This window comes from Tachypleus tridentatus, chromosome 13, assembly GCF_004210375.1.
Source record: "Tachypleus tridentatus isolate NWPU-2018 chromosome 13, ASM421037v1, whole genome shotgun sequence".
Lineage (NCBI taxonomy): Eukaryota > Metazoa > Arthropoda > Merostomata > Xiphosura > Limulidae > Tachypleus > Tachypleus tridentatus.
The window spans coordinates 140539295-140553339 of record NC_134837.1 but is presented as its reverse complement, the minus strand read 5'-3'; the positions used below and the strand labels follow the sequence as shown (position 1 = coordinate 140553339).

General features: G+C 31.9%; 1 long non-coding RNA gene across 1 annotated transcript; it reads right to left on the bottom strand.

Annotated features, from left to right (window-relative positions):
- Nucleotides 1-4372: 4372 nt before the first annotated feature.
- On the bottom strand, nt 4373-11522 carry LOC143239144 (uncharacterized). Its single transcript, XR_013021032.1, has 3 exons — nt 11245-11522; nt 10814-11003; nt 4373-5733 (listed from the first exon to the last, which is right to left on the bottom strand). It is a non-coding gene; the product is annotated as an uncharacterized LOC143239144 (long non-coding RNA).
- Nucleotides 11523-14045: the final 2523 nt, after the last annotated feature.

The window sequence follows — 14045 nt, the reverse complement described above, 5'->3', positions numbered from 1 at the left end:
ATTCGCCATCTTTCCCTTACTTTCGCTTCTCAGTGCTACTCACTATTTCACAAAGATTCGTATACCAAGTAATTTTCATTTGAGCACAAAAGTGTGAGAGTAGAACCACGTTCAATTTTGACTACTTCACTCCCTGAAACAAACATTAAACTAACGTAAATATGGAAATATTCCGTAAAAATAGCCATAACTAGTCCTTCTTGTCTTCACTGTACATTTTAGGTCAGTTATTTATTCCTTTCTAAGTAAAATACCATTGCTACTATGCACACAAAGTATTGTTGCGCGAGTGACATCAAGAACTGTTAAAACATTGTGAAATGAAAAAGACTCACCAACAACAATGATTATAAAGTCAATTGTTTTTTTGTTTTTTTTTCTTTATGGTTAAAAGTAGCAATCACACGTTTCTCAGGGTGCAAGACACGTCATCTGGAAAAATACAAAGTGGTTGAAGTTCCAACTCAAGAAAATTAGATGTAATAAACAATAATGAAACTGCTCTAAGATTTCAGACTGAAGCTCAGATGAAAACAAATATAATACTTATGTAGGTTCGCTTTACAATTTCTTTCGACAATACTAGTCTTATTAGGTTATGTAGATATTTTTTGTGCAGTACCGTCAGTCGACAAAGATGTTGTTGCCTCAATAATACTGGAGCAGCTTGCTTATTTGGTAGGTTAAAAAAATCACATAAACTTAAAATAATGGATGTCTTTACAATAATAGTTACTCTGGGCTGTATTCCTCGTAGTGGGCAATTCGTAAATGGCCCACTGTATAACTTTGGACTTAAACTGATAAATCTACACGACAAAATAAAAATAATTGTGTTAAATAGATTAGTTACCATAGTGTTTGAAGTATCTTAAATACTTATGACGAAAATTTCGAAATCATTTTATAATAATACGGAGTTGTGTTTGTCCGATATGTGACTCTCTCGTAAACTAACATCGTATTTCTTATGACAGCATAATCGTAGTACTAAGAAATGAAGTTGTCTAAATTCAAAAGATAAGCGAAAAGGTATATTATAATAATTTATTCTTGTTTGTAGGAAGGGTGCTAATTTGCAAAGTTTGAGTAGTTTTTATTAGTTAGGTGTTCCATGATTATTTCAATTTCAAGAACACGTTACATTCGGTTAATAACGAAAATTAGACTGGGGTGGTTGAAAAATCCGAAAATACAACTAGTAGTATATGTTTTAACAAGTTTATTTTGTGTATTTTCCCTTTAAAAGAAAAATATAAATAAAGGGCTGCAGAAACTGTATTTTGTGTTAAGGTTTAATGTTGAAAGGAAGCGGGAAAAACTTATACTCGAATAGTTATTTGACTCTTTATCTTGTTATAAAACATATAGTTTTCCTCGTGATAGTTTAGATGTGTTAATTTAGAGGGCATTGCGGAAGAGAGTAGATATTCATAGGTTTGTTTTTGAAGAACTTTTTAAATGTATTTGAAATTAATATTATACTTTGTAGAAAATTGAATTAAATAGCAGAGGAATAAATAGATTCAGTGACATTGGTAAATAAATTTCAGAGGGTTAAAGTTTGAAGTTAAATTTTACTTGTCCTTCAAATTAAGTTTAGTTCATGCATCGAAATTTTAAGTTTTCGTATACTGGTAAATCGTAAAACAGGCTTTTATTCTTTAATTAATAACAGCTGTGCATCAAAGACTAAGTATGTAGAACGTAATTAGTAGTGACAATAACTAAAGATAATCATTTACCATGGAGGAAAACTGGTTATAAAAACAATTTATACTTGAATGTTAGGGTTAATAACAACAATTTTGACAATAAGTCTTCTTGTGTGTTCGTTATTTATTTTCTTCTTTAATATATACTCTTTAAAAAAAACGCAAAAGGGATATTTTTTATTTTAAAGAGAAATATATGTAATAACGTTACAAGCTCAGAGTATGTGATGTTACACGTGTTAAGGCACTGATTGTCAGACCAAAATGACAATAAAAGTTGTGCACTTTGAAAACGGAGAAAAGCATCGGATTTTTCGACAAAACGCATTAGTGTTTAATAAATTTGTTTGAGATATCTGCATATTCTGCAAGTGCAACATGTGCAAAATCCCTATAAAAGTGACGGGTTCTCGGTTTCCATAGCTCAGTGTTAAGCCATCGACACACAATACAGTTACGCCAAGCCTGACTGAAGCACAACGCAACAACGCCATTGGTCGCTTGAAAGTAGGTGAATCTCGATCAGATGTTGCCGGAGCTGTGAATGTCCACCCAAGCACCATCACAAGGCTATGGAATCGTCACCAACTCGTGACCGTCCACGATCTGGCAGACCTCGTGTGACCACGCCCGCACAAGATCGCTACATCCGGTTACGTCACCTTCGGGATAGGACCACCACTACGACGTCTACTGCCTCAACCATACCAGGGCTGCGTAGGATTTCCGATCAGACCATACGCAACCGTCTACGAGATTCTTTGGCCCCATGTGCAACCCATCATGGTGAACGTCAACGACGTTTTTCAACATGACAACGCCCGTCCTCACACAGCCCGACTCACCACTGTCTTCTTGAGACACCACAACATCAACGTTCTTCCCTGGCCCTCCAGATCACCAGATTTAAACCCCATCAAACATCTTTGGGACGAATTGGACCGACGTCTGCAACGGAGACAACCACAACTGCGGACTCTACCTCAGCTTGCAGCAGCTTTGCAGGCTGAGTGGACAGCCATTCCACAGGATGTGATTCGTCATCTCATCGCTTCCATGGGCAGGAGATGCTAAGCAGTTATTGATGCTCACGAGAAGCATACTCGATATTGACGTTGAGTGACGTTAAACTTCAACTAGTGAGCGTGGACTTCGCCTTTGCAGACTTTGGATGTTCAGCAGTGAATGCGCAAAGTTTCACACATATCGTACACAACTACCAGGAATAAACTTAACAAATTGTATCAAATTTTGCCTTTTGCGTTTCTTTTTTTGAAGAGTATATGTACTTTTACTGAATCTAGAAATGAAGATGTACAATTTTTATGAAGAGTTTCTACGTTTGAAGGCTTGATTATATCCCAGTTAAAGGCAACAGATAAAGAAAGTGAAGATGATGGGAAATGGAAACAGGATTACAGGAGGAGTTTAAGCTTTTTTATACAAGTGATACATATATCAACAATGATATTAAGAAGCTAGGAAGAGTACTAATAGAGTAAAAGTAGTGAATTTAGTTGTAATTATCCCATGCTATTGAACAACAAATTTCAGCCTTTATCTTCTGAAGAAGAACTACTGGAGGGGAGAAAACCCCAGAGAAGGATGTGGGGTAAAATTATTGTTGTAGATGATTCTTTGATAAGATGTGTGAAGAAAAGAATCAGATTATCCTACCGAAAAGCACAGATTGAGGATATAAATGACAGAATAGGAGGTATAATAAGGGGACTAGAAGAGATGCAATTTTTGTGGTGCATATGTTTGCTGATGATGTAGGGAAAGGTAGGTAAGAGGAGCTACTATTGTGTAAGAGGTAAAGATTCACAGTAATTTATTTTTACAATCTTACTTCTTCCCATCTGGATCATATCTGTACACTAGGACCATACATTCTACCCAACCTCAACAATAATTTTTTTTTTTTGGAAGTAAATGACTTTGAAAGAGGAACGTCCACCAAGAAAAAAAATAACCATGTGACATTATCGAGGGTGCTTTGTGTCATTTATTACACAGTCTCCAGTACAGGACTAGTAAAACCAAAATCTAGTGTGTCTGGAAGACATCACAAAGAGGAATGCATGTTAGAAACCTCAATGTCCTTATGGAGTTTGGTGAAAAAATACAACATAATTTATCCATTAACAACCAAAGTAGGCCCATTACAATAATGAACTGGTATTCCTATCTGCTTACTATAAAACAAACAGTTGGTTGAAGGACTACAGAATATTGTAGAACGGTTTGTCGATTTCACAGAACAAAGACAGCAAGCCACTACCTCCAGAGTTTGATTCAGTGTGTATTTTTTGTAAGAAGGTACGTAAGTGTGAGAAGAAGAAAAGAATGAGAGTAAATTTAATCAAATATATAGACTGTAAAATGCAAGACAAAACTATTTTCACCAAGTTGAACACAGACCCTATTCTAAGAGAAGGACATTATCACAAATCCTGTTTATAAATCGTACTCTACCATGTATTATCTATGTAAAAAGGAACTGAGGCACAACAGGAATATATAACTGTTGAAGCCCTGACATTTTAAAACTTTTGACTACATAGCTAATAAGTATAATGACAACTTGGATCAAGGAAAGAAAAGTAGTTGGAATGAAAGATTCTTCAAAATGAATTTCAAACGCAATCCAGTAAGAGAATTTAACAGTAGTTTCAAGTTTATAAAAAAACAAGGGGGGGATAGTGTTTATGTGGTTCCAGGAAATCTGATCAGGGATGATCTAGTACTTGAGAATACTGATCTGAAAGGAAAATACAATCTTATGAATTATTAAAGTCTTTCGTGTTACTGACTATGAAGAAAATGCTGTTTTTGTTTACAAAAAATAGTTTTTAATTTCAGCACTATATGCTATTATAATTTAAAATACACTGAAAAATGATTATTCACATTTCTAAGTGCAAGGTTATTTACTGTATTATTTAGGGGAGAGCCATAGGGTTAGTGTATGGAATTACAACTCTAAAATCATGGCTTTGATTCCCCTTGATGGACAGAGCTGATAGCCTGATTTGGCTTTGCTATAAGAAACATACACACTCATATGTGATACAACAAATAGGCATGATATAATAGGGTTACAGCTCTGATATGTTTACTTTTATGTAAGCAGTTCTAATCCAGTGTTACTTTAATACTTCTATATATTGTTACTTTCATTAATTATGTTAACTATACCATGTAAGACAACAGAATAGCTCTTGGATATGGTTCTTCCAAAGCATTGTTATCAGAATTCTGTATGGCACACCATGTTGCCCTTGAATGTTCATGGCCAGTAGGTGATCCTCTTCTTTTCACATCTGTCTGATATGGGACACTTTCAAAGATCTTCACACATGGTTCACCTGTGACTGATCTTAAAGATTTCACTCATATATGTTTATTTGGTGATCATGCTTTTTTCCTGTGAGTCTCCCATCTCTTATGACATTAAAAAGTTTCTTACTTAGGGGTCTATTGTGATGTCTTCATGTATGTCTGTCTTGATGGTGATATTTTCTTCTTAAACAGTCTTTAACTAGTGCTAATCCTATTGTCTTCAGATGTGGAAAATCATTGGTTGACACTTTTCTTTTTAAATGTTGAAGAACTTTGATCGGTCTTATACTTTTCACACATCATATCTGGGGCTAATCCCATTTCTCACGGGTCTGACCTATGGGAAAACATTCTTTAATCCTATTATTTTTACGTGTTACCACGAGCTAATCCAGTATCTCTCATGTCCATCTTATTTGATATTTTTAAAAAGTCTTCACAGTGGCTCACCTTTTACTGAAGAAAAAACCTTCATGTTGATGTGATATTTTCGTCATCATGTGATTCTTCTGTCATTAATGTAGATGATACTTTTATCTTCATACATGTCTTACCATTAGGCTATACTGATGTCTTCACATGTATTGGTCTTGGTGCTGATTCATTCTTCTAAGACATTCTTCAAAATGGGCAGAACTCAATATCATTAAATTTGGGAAATCTTCAGCTGGTCCTGTTCATTTCATGCATGGGAGAAGAAAATCAAAGAAACAAGAGCACTATTAGCTTTTACAAGGCACGGAGTGTGTTTAAAGGAATCTCAACCGCTACATTGTTTGCTCAAAATTTTAAATATCAGGCCATAACTTAAAGTCTTTTTTACAAATTTAAAAAATAAAGTAAACATCAGATTTTAAGTTCGAACTTTCTAATATCTTAATAAGAAATGAAATTTAAACTGAAAATACCATAATTATTCTTCTCCTTATTAGTTGATTTTCATATTATGGTGATGTTAATGACTATATAGAAATGTTGTTGATGTAAACTTGTTCTGTGTCATCTCAAAGAGAAGGGTCATACCAAAATAAAACTAGAATCTCAGATGTAGAGACTCTACTGCACGAAAGCAAAAATGGAGGGCTACAAAATCTCTGAGACAGGAGTAATATCAGGAAAAAAAAAAGTGGAGTTTTCTTTAGTTGAAAAAAATCTAAAATTATACAATATGCTATTTGTGGTGTGTCCACCACAGGTATCAAACATTGTTTTATAGCACTGTAAACCAATAAACTTACTGTTGACACATCAGTATACCAGGGCTATAGAATCTAAGAGGTAGAAATTATACCTCACTCTCCAAGAAAGGAAAACTGGATTGCAAAATTTTAGATATAGGGTTCACATTACAAAAATCAGGAATGTCTGGAAAACGTGAGGTCAAGGGATATGTTACTAAAAGTGGGTATTCAAGACTGGTGTATCACAGGGATGGGAGTTTAGTAATATTCCTGTTCCACTCTATACACATATTACTCAGGTATCCTGGTTTAAGACAAAGTTCAGTAATATCCCTTTTCTGTTATAGACACAATTCTGTCCCGGCATGGCCAGATTGTTAAGGCGTTAAACCGTGAGGGTGTTATAATTTGATGGTCAATCCCACTATTTATTACTAAAAGAGTAGCCTAAGAATTGGTGGATGGTGATGACTGGCTGTTCTCCCTCTAGTCTTACACTGCTAAATTAAGGATGGCTAGCGCAGATAGCCCTCGTGTAGCTTTGCGCAAAACTCAAAACCAAACCACAACACACATACCAATCAATCTCTTTGAATATTTCATCAATCAAAATGGAGTTCTGTGGTAAAAGTAACTAAGAAACTAATGTATAGTATATGTTTACATTGCTGAAACTTCTGTCAAAATTTTTCTTTTCATATTCTATCAAGAGTATGTACATATGTTGTAAAAATAAATACTACCTTACAATATTGTTGTAAAAAATAGAAATGGAAACTTTGACCTGATGTGTTCTTTCATGCAACATCTGGCCTTCACAAATTTTGAAATATCAATGCAGTGATTGCTGAACAAAATAGGCTGTGTTGAATATAGTTTTTATATATATAAATGATCAAAATATTTTAATTCTTGTACATATAAAACTAGGAATTTAAATTAAAATACATATTTCTCTTTGAACATTTACTGAAAAGTGTTTAATGTTATCAAAATTTAACTTCAGGAAATATTTGGACCAAAGTAAATTTAAAAAAATTCCAGACTTAAATCACTAGGATACACATTTCTGTTTCTCAGATTGATGTGTTTCACAAGTCTTTTAAACTAAAACCATTTTTGCTCACATAAACATTCTTTACAATGAAATGATTTCTATTTTATTGAAATAAATCTTATTCATCCAGGTGAAGGTTTCTAACTCGGTAGGAACTATTTGTTTATAAGTACTTCCTTAATGGTATTGACAAGAGCAGAATGAGTAAAGATAATTCTATTCTTCCATGTGTTTTGAAATACTCTACTGGTGAAGTTAGCTACCAGGTCCTTAATTCAAGCAATTATTAAACATCTTGACCCGAAAATGTGCTATCGTAGTGTGAGAATTAACACATTTCATGTACTTTGTAGCAATTAGACGTACGTTCCTGTAATGATGATGTGCTAAGAATCCCTTCAGTTGCATAATCTTCAGAATCGAAAGTTATGCAAGAATCAAGACTTATTTCCACTTTTACAAAATATCACCAAATACAATTTACTATTAAAGAATTTCATCTGATGCAGCACAACATTTCCTTCAGGTCCATAATTTAATATTTTAAGTTTACCTGCATTTGACTTGTCTGAAGAGATCTATGTATATTCTTTTATTGAAAAAAATTGGTGTTTAACTAACAGTTTTCCCTACTGAATCATGTGGTCTTTCATTAATACTTCTTCTAATGGTGAAATAAAATATTTTTATTTTGTTTATGTTTATTCATTCTGTATTTTAAACTTCTATCTAATTTGTACCATGTAAACTTTCTTCATATTTACATATTTTTACTGTTTCCATTAAATCAATTTTTTCTTTCGTTTTATTAAGAAATTTGGCTAATTTTGTTCATTGACTTATATATCAAAAACAATTTTCTTTGCTAAATTTTTTTGTTATTTCACAAACCATGTATAAATGACAATACTAAATCTTACTGGTTATAGCTAAATGCTTTTATTAGTTTTTCACAGCTCTGTCAACAATACCATAATTAAATTTTGTTTCTTCTGCAGTATACTTAATTAGTAATACCTCTTTATTAAAGTTTGTATATTAACAGCATAACTTTAGTATCATATCCATATAAGAATGAAAAAACAGCACTTTTTTGAGGTTTTTTTGTGTAATAATTTTTTATGCTGTGTTATGTTAATAACGTTTTTAATAAATAGTACTTTTCATATTAACTTTCATTCATTATGACATTCACGAAAGGTAAAGATATTTTTAATATGCAAATCTGATAGAATTGGCAGTTTTTGAGGTAATTAATTTAACAGGTAATTCCTCTTTAATATGCTACCATGTAAATAATGTGTCATCAATATACCTCAACCAAATTTCAGGATTTTATCAGATATCTCTAATGCTTCAGTTTCTAAATAAATTTAATAATAATGAAGACAAAGAAGGTTCCACAGCTAAACATTTTTTCTGCTTATAAAATATTGTTTGAAACATACTTATAGAACTTCAATAATATGGATGTAAAAGTAAATTTTTAATTTCTTTCAGTTTCTTCTTGAAATATAAAATGGCTGTTTTATCAGGCACTTTAATGAACATTGAAATATCAAAAGACACTAAAATATCTTTCTGGTTTAATGTTTAATTCTCCCAACAAATTCATGACTGTGTATTAATTTTTATCCATTAGAAATTAATTTTAGACATTATATATTGAACACTTAATATTTGACAAAAGTATAATATTTTTGAATATTATAAAGAAATATAAGCAAACCATAATCTGGTAAATTACTTGTGCAGAGTTAAACTTTGCTTTTCACGAGGTGTTAAACTTGTACAGTTTTTACCTTTCTCTTTAATCATTGCATGCAGTTTATTTATAAGATTAAATCAATGTTAAGATCAAAGATAAATAAAATTAATTAACAGAGATTTCAAAACACAACTCTCCTCAAAACAGCTGTAAGACATCAAATGCTAATACTGGTAACATTACAAAATAGCCTTTAAAGGATAAAGCTCAGTTTTCCAAGGAAAATACACATAATGATTTTGTTCACGTAATTAATATTCACTTGGTGTACATTTTTTTCTAATTGGGAATGTAAATATATAGGTGATGTTTTCACTGAATGTTTGTCAGGAGAATGTAAAAAACTGAGCTTTATTTCAATATTTATATGTCATTTGGAGATAAAGTCATAAGAAAAATTACACATTATTCTACACACATATTTTTATCGTTTTGGCAGTATGTTATAGCAATTGGGGTTTTGAACTACATATTACCAAAAGTTTAATTTTCCTTTTAGAAGAGGAAAAAAATTAATTTGTAATTTTGAGTATAATATGTACAACTAAGCCTAATATTATTACTTGTTTTTGTTAGTAAATAAAAAAATATGAAAATATACATAACAGGTTAGGTTATCTATTATTAAAATTCTGTTGCACTTATAAAAGTTTAAGGTAGCACTTTTAGTTCCATATTTCTGGGATGATATATTTCACTAGACAACTAAAACTTGATCAGATGAGATTGGTGCTCTTTTGGTACCTGATGAACGAAAGTAAAGCAAGAAAGGGATAAAGTATTTCATACACGTTTAGTGACATAATAATACTGTGGCCAATGGAACCTTCAGCCAGTACCAATCTGAAAATCACCCAACTCTTGTCCAATCAGCTTACAACATTCATAAATTTAGCATCACAAATCTTCATCTTCACAGTTTTAGCCCACATCAACCTACAACTACATGCATCATACAGTATTCATAGAAGTAGCACAGGTCAAATACCTTCACATAATACCCCTGATCATGTTCTACCACTGCATTATATTGTCATTTTCAGTTTTGATTTATACAACCATGTGACATTTCGGTTGACTGTTTCTCATTATGTGTTGAGTATTTATGTAATTACTGTAAGTGCAGGTCTTTTATAGACCTGGAATTTGCTTAAGTTTTAATTATATTAAGCTTTCTGTCAAAAGACTCATCAGCTGTCCATTATCTTATACTACTTTACAAGCCTGTTTTTGGCAGTGTTCTATTTATAATATCATAACATTTCACATGCTGGTAGAATTAGTTTGGTTTGAATTTCGTGCAAAGCTACTTCAGGGCTATCTATATTAGTCATCCCTAATTTTACAGTGTAAAACTAGAGAGAAGGCAGCTAGTCATCACCATCCACTGCCAACTCTTGGGCTACTCTTTTACCAACAAATAGTGGGATTGATAATCACATTATAATGCCCCCACAACTGAAAGGGCAAGTATGTTTGGTAGGGAGAGGATTCGAACCTGCAACCCTCAGTTTATGGGTCGAGTGCCTTAACCACCTTGCCATGCCAGGCCATGTAGATAGAAAGTGTGAAGATTGACAAAACCATATATTTTCATTATTCAATAAAAACAAAAACTGTATAAAACCAATTCCAATGATATTTTAATACTAACCACTGCACTTGGAATTGTAAAAGATAAGAGAAATTGCACTCCTAATACTTTAAAAAAAATCGAAATTCAAATGAATATGCATTTTTTGGTCACCTGTGTAAAATTTTTCCTGATCTTTCTTGATTTGTCACATCATCCTTCACTTTGTTTTTTCTTTCACTAACCACTGAACCAATGTTTTTTTTTCAGCTGTTTCCCTTCATAATACTTCTTAATTGGTAATATTTACTTTTCTTTTGTCTACAATTCATGATAATAAGTCTCAGAAGACTACATTAAACAACTAGAAAAAATATAAATATAAAAGTGTTAACTTTGTCACGAGTAAAGTGAGCCTATTGCATTACTTTCATTACACTTAAGCCTAAAGCGAAGACGTGATGCAAGATTGCAATTTACAAAGCCTAGACCAAAGTGCATATTTTTCAAGAAATAAAATTAGAAATTTTAAAGCTAAATTAGTTTTGAATTCAGTTCTTCACTGTTACACGCACAATTCCTTAAAATATTTACACAAAACAAACCTTTTTAACCAACACAGTCAACGCATTTGTTTTCAGTTTCGCTGGCTTGAAATTTAATTTTACTATTTTGAAAATTCCAGAATATATACGAACAATACTAGATAAAGTAATAAAGCAATTGCGTTGAAAATTAAATTGTTATATATGAAAATAATTTAATAGTCTAAAGAGAAAAGGCTTCAACCAAAAACCCCCATCCAGCTTCCAGCAAGATTAAAACCGTTACTAGAAGAGTTTGTGATCAAAATAAAAAATCGAACATATAGCACGTGGCTGGAACATCGAAGTCTCGTGATGAAGTTCTTAGCGAGATAACGAAATTAACGTACAAAAACAAACCTATATCATTCAATTTATCTGTTTTTTTATTGGTGTGAATAAAATATTTTAATAGCAGAAACAAACGATCTTTTAACACTAATGTATTATTTTTATTTAAATCAGGGGTAGTTCCACTATAAGTCAAATTAAAGTCGTACTATATTTTATTACCATTATTTGTTTGTTTTTTATCTTTCAAAACCAACCATACGTTTTGTGACGTCACCAAGTTTTGATTAATAAATAAAACATTTAAAAACTCGTGTCGAGACTGATAGCTGTTACAATTAAAGTTATAACTGTGTTATCATTAATCTGTATTGGCTATGAGTGCATTATGAGATGTAAATGACATGAACCCTTAAAAAAATAGCAGTATCGTTTCATTTATATTATGCTATACAATGAATAGATTCTTTTTCACAGAGATGTCTGAAAGCTCCAGTAAAAATAGTGTTTTTCATCATACTCATTGCATCTAATTGTTTAATAACTATTTTTCTGAGTAGTAAAAAACTGGATTCAGTCTCTTTCATTCTTAACAATTTATTCAAGTCCAAAGAATACGTATAATATCCAGCTGTATTATTGAACCTGTACTATGAGTGAAATTAATGTACTTCAGATTACTGAGAATACTACAGAGTACGTAACTAGCAGAAACGTTTAGTGCCAAATACATAGAATTTGTTTGCGTAGGGTTATGTACATCTCTTCTGACAAATGCTCTTTATTCTATTAAGTTTTAGGTTTTGTACTTAAGAATAATGTATGTAAGACTTGGAACCAGAATGAAGAGATTGTCACTAAGGGTAAATAACTGTTTGAGAAAGTTATGAGGCTTCAGAGAAGTATTTTCATGAAAATTAAACTTTTGTTAGTTCTTAATGTTCTATGACTTCTTTCTTAGTGTGGCTATAGACTGAGGAAGGAGAAATTTTAAAAACTGGTATACTCATAACCCTGATCACGTTACTTCCATAAAGATCAACTTACGTGCACAAGATACGTGGTAAATTGAGAGTTATCTTATAGAACTATGGTCTAATGAGCTTGAGACAGAGCTTCTAGAAGCTGATCAGCGTATAGTGTTGAAGAAAACTGTTAGGACAAGAGAATATTTTATTATTCTTTCAATTTTATGGGTCGAATTTTTCCATGGCATACATGTAGTTTTGATTATATAATGTTGGTTAAGAAAACAACAAAAGTCATTTCGTTCTAATTATGTCTTATCTCTTGTCTTATATCAGACCTACAGTACCATGTGTGTCCTATCACTGAAAAAATTTCTATAATATTAGACTGTGAAATCTTCCATTCTGAGGTCAGGCGATACCTCGAAGTTATTACTACCAATGATGTTTTGAATGGAATGACCAACAATGACGTTGATAAAATATGCAATAGAATAGAATTATGATTTCGTGTATAAAATGTCATGTTTTCACACTCTGGAATGTATCCTTTTTCACATAACTATCTAGAAGCTTTAGTAAAAATGTTGTCCTACATAAATGTGTCACTAATGTTTCAATATTTAACTTATCCTTCTTTGTTGGTAACTAACAGTATTTATTCTCAAATTTTTTAAGGCTACATAAACAACTGTAAATAAGGTTTATCATTAATTTAATTACTTTGATAATTGTGAAGCTTATACAAAGAAAATTTTACGTAACATATCACTTTAATTTTTTATTGAGGAATAATTTAGAAGGACAAATTGAAAGTCGTGATTTTAGAAAATATTGACTCTTGTTGCAGGTAAAGACTGTTGTAATTTTCAAAATGTAGTTATAGTTTGAAACATTAGTAAACATTAAACATTCATGACTTCAGTGGAGTTGTGAGAGTTGATATGAATTAAAAGCTCGGTAACATCATCGTACTCAAGTCACGAGTGATAAGAATGCTTTCTAATTCACTTCCCTTTCTCCTTAATTTATTTATGAGAGCTCTAAAGTATCTGTTTTGTTCATCGGATACCACATGTCGATTTTTCATGCTGCATCGGATAATAACACACTATATATACATGTCTTTGTGTGCACGATATAAGTAAATTTATTTCTAATTAAGTGTATGTGGGTGTTTTTTCATAAATGCAAAGCCACATCGGGTTATCTGCTGAGTTCACCGAGGGGAATCGATTTTCTAATTACAGCATTGTAAATGTGAAAACGTATAGCTGTTCAAGCGGGTAACTTCTAATTTAGTTGGTGCAGGTAATTATTTATAACGTAGTTTTCCATTAATAAGATTTAATATACGTTTCTGAAATATTCATAAGAGACAGTTAAAATATTTACCACTTCACGTCTGCAATATATGACGTACAATGTACGAGTGATTGTTTGAAAACTACATTTGAAATATAAAAGCTTAAGTGAATCCGTCGTAAATTATTTGAAATATTGTTGGTAAACAAATATTATAAAATATACCAACATATTTGTTTACAGAGGGTTCTTATTCCT